This window comes from Sceloporus undulatus, chromosome 2, assembly GCF_019175285.1.
Source record: "Sceloporus undulatus isolate JIND9_A2432 ecotype Alabama chromosome 2, SceUnd_v1.1, whole genome shotgun sequence".
Taxonomy (NCBI): Eukaryota; Metazoa; Chordata; class Lepidosauria; order Squamata; family Phrynosomatidae; genus Sceloporus; species Sceloporus undulatus.
Genome location: NC_056523.1, coordinates 6,921,179 through 6,930,461, shown reverse-complemented (window position 1 = coordinate 6,930,461; position 9,283 = coordinate 6,921,179). Strand labels below are relative to the sequence as shown.

Genomic DNA, 9,283 nt, shown 5'->3' with positions numbered 1-9,283 from the left:
CAAACTAAAAAGGGACATTGTTTTTCTCTTACAGCCACAGAGTTTGATAGGTCAAGAACAGTTTAGGAATAAATAGAAAATGGGGGACATTGCCCTGCCTCCCCTTTGAAAGGCCTTCTGTGAAGAGACTGAGCAGAAGGCCTGAAGGGTGCCATCCCAGCCCTCCTCCTTTTCCACAGGATCAGTTCAGGATCAGAGGAGGAGGAGGAAGAGTCCCTCATGGAGAGGGAAGGAGGGACTTTGGGGCGCTCTATGGGGCCCTTTCCAGCTCTATGGGGGCACCCTTCCTCCTTTTTCCCTTGGACACAGCATGAGGCTGCCATCCTTGACGATAGTAGCCTTATGGTCCATCAGAGGGGAAGGGTTTGGGAGAAATGCCTGGGCCACTCACTGCCTTTCCGTGGGACTTAGAATCATGGAAGCATAGGATTAGAGGAGACTGCAAGGGCCTTCCAGTCCAAACCCCTGCCATGCAGGAATACACAATCAAAGCACCCTCAACACATGGCCATCCAGCCTCTGTATAAAGTCCTCCAAAAAGGAGTCTCCTCCACCTTCCAACGGAGTCTGTTACACTATCGAACAGCTGCTACCTTTAGGAAGTTCTTCTAATGTCCAGATGGAATCTCTCTTCCTGTAGTTTGAATGCTCCAGGTCCTAGGCTCTGGAGCAGAAGAAATCAAACTTGCTCCATCCTCAATATGATAGTCCTTCAAATGTTTAAACACAGCTATTATATCACCTCTTAACTTTCTTTTCCCAGGCTGAACATACCCAGCTCCCTGAGTCTCTCCTCATAAGGCATGTTTCCAGACTCTTCGCCATGCTCCAGTTTCCCCAGATCCTTTTTGAATTGTAATGCCCAGAACTGGGCACAATATTCCAGGTGAGGCTTGACCAAAGCAGAATACAGTGGTACTATTACTTCCCTTGACCTAAACCAGTGATCCCCAAACTGTGCCCTTTAAGAGAGTTTGGGCTTCGGCTCCCAGAAACCCAGACTATTGGCCAAAATAGTTGAGGCTTCTGGGAGCTGAAGTCCAAAATCTCTTAAAGGGCACAGTTTGGGGACCACTGATCTTCTAGACAATATATTCCTGTTGATGAAGCCTAGAAAAAAATTGCCTTTTTAGCTGATGTATCACATTGTTGACCCATATTCAACTCTGTGCCCAAGACAGAACCCTGTCACTTCTCTCCAGGATGAAGGGGAGTCATTGCTGAGCACCCTTGGGGTTAACCAGGTCAACTAGGTTAGTTGACAAAACAAAAAGGGCATTTTGTTTTATTTATGTTTGAAACAGCCCCAACTTCAAGTTGGGGTTTACAACTTAGCCCTTTTAATCTCAGGCAGGCTTTACAGTAGCCTGGCTGCATTATAGAAGCTGGCTTGGTCCTCAACTCCCTCCCACTTGCACAGGTAGCTGGGAAGGGTAGAGGGGCTACTGTGGGACATGGCTCTATATTTACCTGAGGTAAATCTGTGTCCTGAGAAAGGATAATCTCTTATGGAAAGGAGAGGCCAAGCGCTCAAGCTTTTCTCTCAAGAGTGCCATGGTTTGGGGCAGCCAAACACAATTGGGGATGAAGGGAACTCTCCACCCATGATATCCACAAGTGGTTTCCCCTTTTTGTTGTTGTAATTTTTGGGGAGGGAACACAGGAGGATTTGTATCCATGTGCTCTCTCAAAGAATCCTTGGGTTGGAAGAGATCCCAAGGGCCATCCAGTCCAACCCCATTCTGCCATGCAGGAACTCTCAATCAAAGCATTCCCGATAGATGGCCCTCCAGCCTCTGTTTAGAAGTGGGTGGCAGAGGCCATGCTCTCTCTGGGGAGGACATGAAGCCATTTTGTGCTTTTTTGTGGGATGCTCTGTGGCAGCCAAAAAAGACCATTTTAGAGTTGGAAGCTTCAGCTCCTGCTGGACCAAGTCTAGCTTCCTTTACAGCCATGTGGCTGTACAACACAGAGGAGGAGTCCTCTGCCTCCTTATACACCATGTCATTATAAGAATTCAAAAGGAAAGTGCAGGAGCCCTGGCAACACCACCATGTGTTTCCCAGTCTGCAAAAGGATTCCTCACACCTGTTAGGGTCCTGGGTGCCATTGGGGCCAGAGATGGGAAGGAAGGGGGAGACCAAGGGTTTATGCCCCCATCTGCCCTCCTGGCAGAGTCCCAAACCTTATGCTAGGCATAGTGCCTGCAATGGCCATGGCAGAGACCTCATGGCAATGCCTGCCCTGAACGAGGGCATCAGATCTGGCAAAGGTTCTTTGGTGGCTAGAGAGAGAGGGCCCCTAGTACTCACCCTTCTCCTGTGTCTTCTGGCTGGCTTGCCTCTCTGACCTTGGCCATTTCAGGCTGGCCAGAGGTGATGCAGAGAAATCTTTTGCCATGGCTTTGGCTGGCCTGTCCTCTGAACTCTGGCCCCAAATGGGCTGAGCAGGGAATTTTCCATGACTTCTGGCCAGTTTCCTCACTGATCCCTGGCCTTAAACAGGCTGGGCAGAGGTGATGTGGAAAAACAGAGACATGGAGGGGATACCCCTCACCATCTCTTCCCACGGCTCCCATGTGCTGCAATGCTGTTTGCAGAAATCTCCTGTGCTCCCACCATGAAAGGGGGCAGCTTTGGAGGAGAGGGAGAGTCATTGGCAAAGTCAAGACCTTTCTCCAATCCTGGGAGCCCTTGCCATTTTAAGTCTTCTTCATGCTTCCAAGGCTGTAGTAAAGAAGCTGCAGAGCAACAGCAAACACATCCCAATGGGTCTCCCTCTGAAGCCAGCTCCCTCTGTTGAGCTGGCAGATCCTGAGCTAGGGAAGCCTGGGCTAAGGATGGCCCTTCACCCATGGTCTCAGGGTCCTCTGCCATAGCCACCACCAAGGAAGGGGAGAAAGGCAGGAGAGAGGAGAAGAAGGGAAGGTCAAGAAAACTCTCAAACCGCTTTCGGAGAAAGGAAAAACTTCGCTGGCTCGAAGAGAACATCCTGCTAGGAGCTTAGGCAGGAACAAGACTGGGGCCCAGGGGGGCTAGCTCCTCCCTATACAGGGGCCGGTCTTTTGTTTATTGTCTCTGCCTAAAGGAGCAAATAGGAAGAGCTAAACCTAGAATACAGGATGCTAGGACCCTCGTCTGCTGGAAATGAGCATATCACGGGTAAGTACCAACGTTCGTACTAATTACAAATCTACCTAATAGTTGCAATGCCTAGCCCACATTTTACTAGCTGGTTTGCAAGATTGGGAGCAGCCGTCACTACTCCCCCTCCTGATTCTGAACCGAATGAGAAAAGAGCCTGTCCGGTCATTGTGTCTGCTGAGTGTCTTCAACTGGTAAATCTGCTTCTTTTTCTGATGAAGAAGAACTTTAAAGGGAAGCCTGACAGGGACACACAAAGGAAAGTAGAGAGATTGGGAAATGAATTGATGGCAACACAGCCATTAGATGAATGCTGGATAAGGTTAAGGTTTTAGTCTGTGACCCAGAAGGAAAGGACATCTCTAGCTTTTCTTTCGCTTCTGGTGTTGGTCTGCTATACGGAGGAGGAAAATGCAAATATTTAGAGTGAAACTGAGCATTAAGCATCTCCACCTAAGGAAATCCTTCATTATGCCTCATTCATGAAACATATTTCCTTTCTAGGAAGGTGTCCCCAGTCTTTTGCCTTGAGGCAACAGGAAGAAGTGCCTCTTTGTTTTGGAACGTGTCTATGAGCACCAGTCAATGATGGAAAAGCAAGACTCATTTGGCCCTGAGTTAGGGAAAGGTCTTCCATGTCTTTTAGATGAAAGCAGTGGGGAATATTGCAGAGAAACTACACAGAAGAGCCTGACAGAAGATATGTCCCATTCAGAGGTACAGCATGAGCATTTTAAGCAGTTCTTTTACAAGGAAGCCGACGCCCCCCGAGAAGTTTGAGGTCAACTCCATGCTCTTTGCCATCATTGGCTGCAGCCAAAGAGACACACCAAAGCCCAGATCCTGGACCTGGTGATCCTTGAGCAGTTCCTGGCCATCCTTCCCCCAGAGATGGCAGCCTGGGTCAGGGAATGTGGGGCAGAGACCAGTTTGTAGGCGGTGGCCCTGGCTGAAGGTTTCCTCCTGAGCCAGGCAGAGGAGAGGAAGCCAGGAAAAGCAACAGGTGAGAAACAGTTTTCTCCTAGGATGCTGTAAGCCTCCAACCCCATCTACTGTTCAGTACTTTCTGGAAATCATCCTGGAGGGGAGATCCAGACCATTTCATATCATTCTCTTTCTGATACCTGCTCTTATTTTTCCTCCCAAGGATCTCATTGTAGAAGAGGCTGGTGATCGTCCTGTGGCAGAGAAGGCTCTCTCAGACTCTGGAAAGACAGTGCAGTCCAAGTGGATGGTATAGCGAAATGAGAGTAGCACCACCATAATGGGTAAAGAAACAGTGGACGCTTCCCAGATTGATCTCCCTATCTTGAATGTGCCTGAAATGGGTGGACTATATATTTGCTCTCCTCAGGCCATGTGAGGAAGGGATCCATATCCAATAAATGTTTTGCTTCAACTGTTCAAGGAGATCCTTTTCAAACCAGAACTTTGAAAGAGTGAAAAAATAGTAGCGATTATGCCAGAAAAGTGGATAATAATAATAATAATAATAATTATTATTATTATTATTATTATTATTATTATTAGTAGTAGTAGTAGTAGTAGTAGTATACCGCCCTGTGGCAAACCAATCCGGGCGGTTAACAACAGTAAAATATAAAATATGACAATTAAAAACACTTTATCCCTCCCCCCTTAAGACAATATTAAACAGTATAACATATTAAAACACAATATCAATGCATAAAAACAACAATTAAAAACTAAAAACCCTGATATCCCTCTGTTGATCCTCAACCATCACTAAGATGGGGCCACGGGAGGAATGAGGGAATCAGGGAACCTGGGCCGGGATGGTTAATCTGGAAAGGCCTGCCGGAAGAGATCCGTCTTGACCGCTTTTTTAAAGCTGTCTAATGATGTTGTCTGACGGATCTCCTCCGGCAGGTCGTTCCAGAGTTTGGGGGCGACAGCAGAGAATGCCCTCTGGGAGGTCGCCGCAAGCCTAGATTTTAAAGGCTGTAGTAAGTTCTTCCCAGAGGACCGGAGAGCGTGGGGAGGATTGTACGGGAGGAGGCGGTCCCTGAGATAGCTTGGACCCAAGCCATTTAGGACTTTAAAGGTGATAACCGTGATGTATAGTATCAAAAGCCACTGAGAGATCTAAGAGCACCAACAGGGTCACACTCCCCCTGTTGAGTTATACATAGATGGAAACTCACATGGACAGAAACACAATTGATGTATCTCTTGGCAAAGATACAAACTCTGCACAAGGGCTGCTAAAGTGCTGTTTCTGAAGGTTGACAACCTTGCAGTCCTCAGCTTTTACTTGTTTTCTGTGTGGAAAATACATACTTACACTGTATTTCTTATGAACCTCTGGAGTCACAGAAATGTCTTCACCTCCAGTTGAACATTCATGCCCAGAAATGCTAGTGATATTTTGCCCTTCTGAGGGCTTCCCTGAGAATCATAGAATCATAGAGTTGGAAGAGACCACAAGGGCCATCCAGTCCAACCCCTTCTGCCATGCAGGAAATCCAAATCAAAGCATCCCCAACAGATGACCATCTAGCCTCTGCTTAAGGACCTCCAAGGAAAAAGACTCCACTACACTCCAAGGGAGTTTGTTCCACTGTCGAACAGCCCTTACTGTCAGAAAGTTCTTCCTAATGTTGAGGTGGAATCTCTTTTCCTGTAGCTTGCAACCATTGTTCCAGGTTCTTTTCTCTGGAGCAGCAGAAAACAAGCTTGCTCCCTCCTCAATATGACATCCTTTCAAATATTTAAACAGGGCTATCATATCACCTCTTAACCTTCTCTTCTCCAGGCTAAACATCCCCAGCTCCTTAAGTCGTTCCTCGTAGGGCATGGTTTCCAGACCTTTCACCATTTTAGTCGCCCTCCTCTGGACACGCTCCAGTTTCTCAATGTCCTTTTTGAATTGTGGTGCCCAGAACTGGACACAATATTCCAGGTGGGGCCTGACCAGAGCAGAATATAGTGGCACTATGACTTCCCTTGATCTAGACACTATACTTCTATTGATGCAGCCTAAAATCTCATTCGCCTTGTTAGCTGCCGCATCGCATTGTTGACTCATGTTCAACTTATCGTCTACTTGAACTTTTCATTTTCTTTCCCAATTGAGTTCAGTATATTTGGTTGATCTTTTTTATTTAGGTGAGCTTTGAGGAGGTGGCTGTGTATTTCAGTGAGGAGGAGTGGTGCTTTCTGGATCCAGACCAAAGGGCCTTGCATACGGAAGTCATGGAGGAGAATTTGGAGACGGTGGCTTCCTTGGGTAAGGTTGCCTTCTTCTCATGCTACTCCCAAAACTAGATGCAGTATTTCACATGAGGCGTGACCAATGCAGAACATAGGCGGGGTACAGACCGCCGCTTTGCAGCGGTCTGGCGCCGCCGCCAGTAGGTCCGCGGGGGAGCCGGAGCCTTCAGACGGCCCGACTCCCGCGCGGACCGAAAAAAGAAGCTCCAAAATGGAGCTTCTTTTGGCGTCGCGTTTGCGACGTAGCGAGGCGGCAGCGGCGCGCTCGCTACGTCAGCAGCGGCGCGACGCGTCTGGACGCTCAGCGTCCAGTACGTAAAGATGGCGCCGGCCATGTAGAAGGGCCGGCGCCATCTTGTACGGACGGAGTCCGTACGAGGCCCAGGGGCGTCTAAAAGAGACACCCCTTTTTTAAAATGGGACGTCCTCTGGACGTCCCAAAGGGCCGTCTAGAAAGCCCCATTGTAACCTTTATAAAGACACATTTTTAGACAAAGTCAGGATAGAAAATAAAATAATAACAATAATAGATTTTGTTTATGGGGGATTTGCTGTAGCAATTGTGATGCACAGTGTAGTTCCCTATACTCATTATTTTAAAGGAGGAATATCTGGCAGCAAACCCAGTTCAGAAAGAGGGTAGTTCCTGGGTTCATGTTTTCATGGATGCAAGCAACTAGGAGCTCCTTCAAAGAGCTTTCTACTGGAGGCAGTCTCTGCCACAGGCTTCCCACGAATGTCAGTGGAGAAGCTCTGCAGTCTCATTTGTCTTTCCAGTAACCTACTCACAGTAATGTCTGTTAGACAGTCATTTTATTCTGGGGGTTTTGTCCTCTCTTGCTCTTTGACCACATATTTTTCTCATTTCTAGGTGGTGAAATAATTGGAAGTGAAGACAGAAGTTATTATTATTTATTATTAACCTTTATTTATAAAGCACTGTAAATTTACACAGCGCTGTACATACAATCTTTTTAATTGGACAGCTCCCTGCCCTCAGGCTTACAATCTAAAAAGACACGACACAGAAGGAGAAGGGAGTGGTGGTGGGGAAAGGGCCTGTCTAGTAAAATAATACATATAAAATACATAGCAATACAGGAAATGATTCAATAAAACAGACAACAAAAGAACATCAAATAGCAAGTGACAATTATGCAATGCCTGGGAACGCTACTCTGAACAGGATGGTCTTCAGCTCCATTTTGAAGCTGGTTAAGGAAGTGATGGCTTTTGCTCGCAGGGGAAGACGGTTCCAGGAGTGAGGGGCAGCAAGTGAAAAGGGGCGAATCCGAGAAGGGGCAGAGGAAATCCTGGCCTGGGACAGCAGACCTTGACTACCAGAACGGAAGGCCCTAGTGGGAAGGTGAAGGGAAATAAGGTCTGATAAGTAGGGAGGGGCCAGTCCATGGAGGGTTTTAAATGTTGACAGCAGGAGCTTATACTGAATGCGGAAAGGGAGTGGGAGCCAGTGAAGGGATGCCAACACAGGAGAGATGTGGTCAGAGCGGTGGGTGGATGTGATAATGCATGCAGCTGAATGCTGGACAGAAATTAAAGGACGGAGGTGAGAAAGAGGAAGCCCAGCTAGAAGGACGTTACAGTAATCGAGTCGTGAGATCACAAGGGCATGGACCAGGATCTTGGCAGTAGAGGCGGAGAGATATGGTCGGATTTTGGCAATATTGTATAAATAGAATCTACAAGCCTTGGCTGTGGTCTGGATCTGAGGGATACACGACAGAGAAGAATCAAAGATAAAACCAAGACTGTGGGCTTGCTGGACTGGTTGAATAGAAATGTTGTCCACAGAGACAGAAAAGGAGAGTTGAAGGGTGGGCTTAGGAGGAAAGACAATAAGCTCTGTCTTGGACATGTTGAGCTTCAAATGCCAATGGCGCATCCACTGCGAGACAGCTGTGAGGCAGGACGAAACTTGCTGTTCAAGCCTTGGAGAAAGGTCAGGGGTGAAAAGATACAGCTGGGTGTCATTGGCATACAAATGGTAGGAAAAACCGAAAGAGCTAATGAGTTTACCTAAGGACAGTGTGTAGAGAGAAAACAGAAGGGGACCCAGAACAGAACCCTGGGGAACTCCAACAGATAAGGGAACAGGAGATGAAGTCTGACCTCCTGCAACCACTGCAAAAGATCTGCCAGACAAAAGGGGAGAAGTGAATGTCTTTGTCTTGTTTGTGGGAGAAGCTTCAGTTGTAAATCAAAGCTTAATCTTCACAGGAGAACAATCTTTTAAAGATGGAGAGAGTAGTTATAAGGTCCCATGAACCCTCTCAAACAACAGAGAAACCATTTCAGTGTTGGAAATGTGGCAAAAATTTCAGGTGCAGGTCACACTTTATGTCACATCAAAAACTGCACTCAGGGGAGAAATCATTAATAGGTTTGGAGTGTAGAAAGAACCCAAAGCAGAAGATACACCAGTTTAACTATGAAGCAGGACATATAGGGAAGAAACTTTTGAAATGCTTGGAATATGGACAGCAGTTTGGTGGGGAGATAAGCTTCATTCATCATCAAGCAACTCACACAGGAGATAAGCCATTCAAATGTTTGGAGTGTGGAAAGAACTTAGGTTTGAGGACAAGCCTGATTCATTATCAAAAAACTCACACAGGAGATAAGCCATTTCTGTGCTTACAATACAGAAAGTGGTTCAGTCAGAAGTCATACTTAACTCATAGTCAATTAAGCCTTACAGGGGAGAAATTCTTTAAATGACATGAATGTGGAAGGAGTTTCAGTCAAAAGAGTACCCTTGGTCATCATCAGTTAGATCATTCAGGGGAGAAAATATTTCAATGCTTGGAGTGTGGAAAGACATTTAGTCAGAAGGCTGACCTCTCACGTCACAAGACAACGCATACAGGGGAGAAAGCGTTTCAGTG

General features: G+C 46.8%; 1 long non-coding RNA gene across 1 annotated transcript; it reads left to right on the top strand.

Annotated features, from left to right (window-relative positions):
• Positions 1 to 17: 17 nt before the first annotated feature.
• On the top strand, positions 18 to 7,375 carry LOC121922028. The gene is made up of 5 exons (XR_006102076.1): positions 18 to 886; positions 3,648 to 4,146; positions 4,291 to 4,411; positions 6,273 to 6,393; positions 7,249 to 7,375. It is a non-coding gene; the product is annotated as an uncharacterized LOC121922028 (long non-coding RNA).
• Positions 7,376 to 9,283: the final 1,908 nt, after the last annotated feature.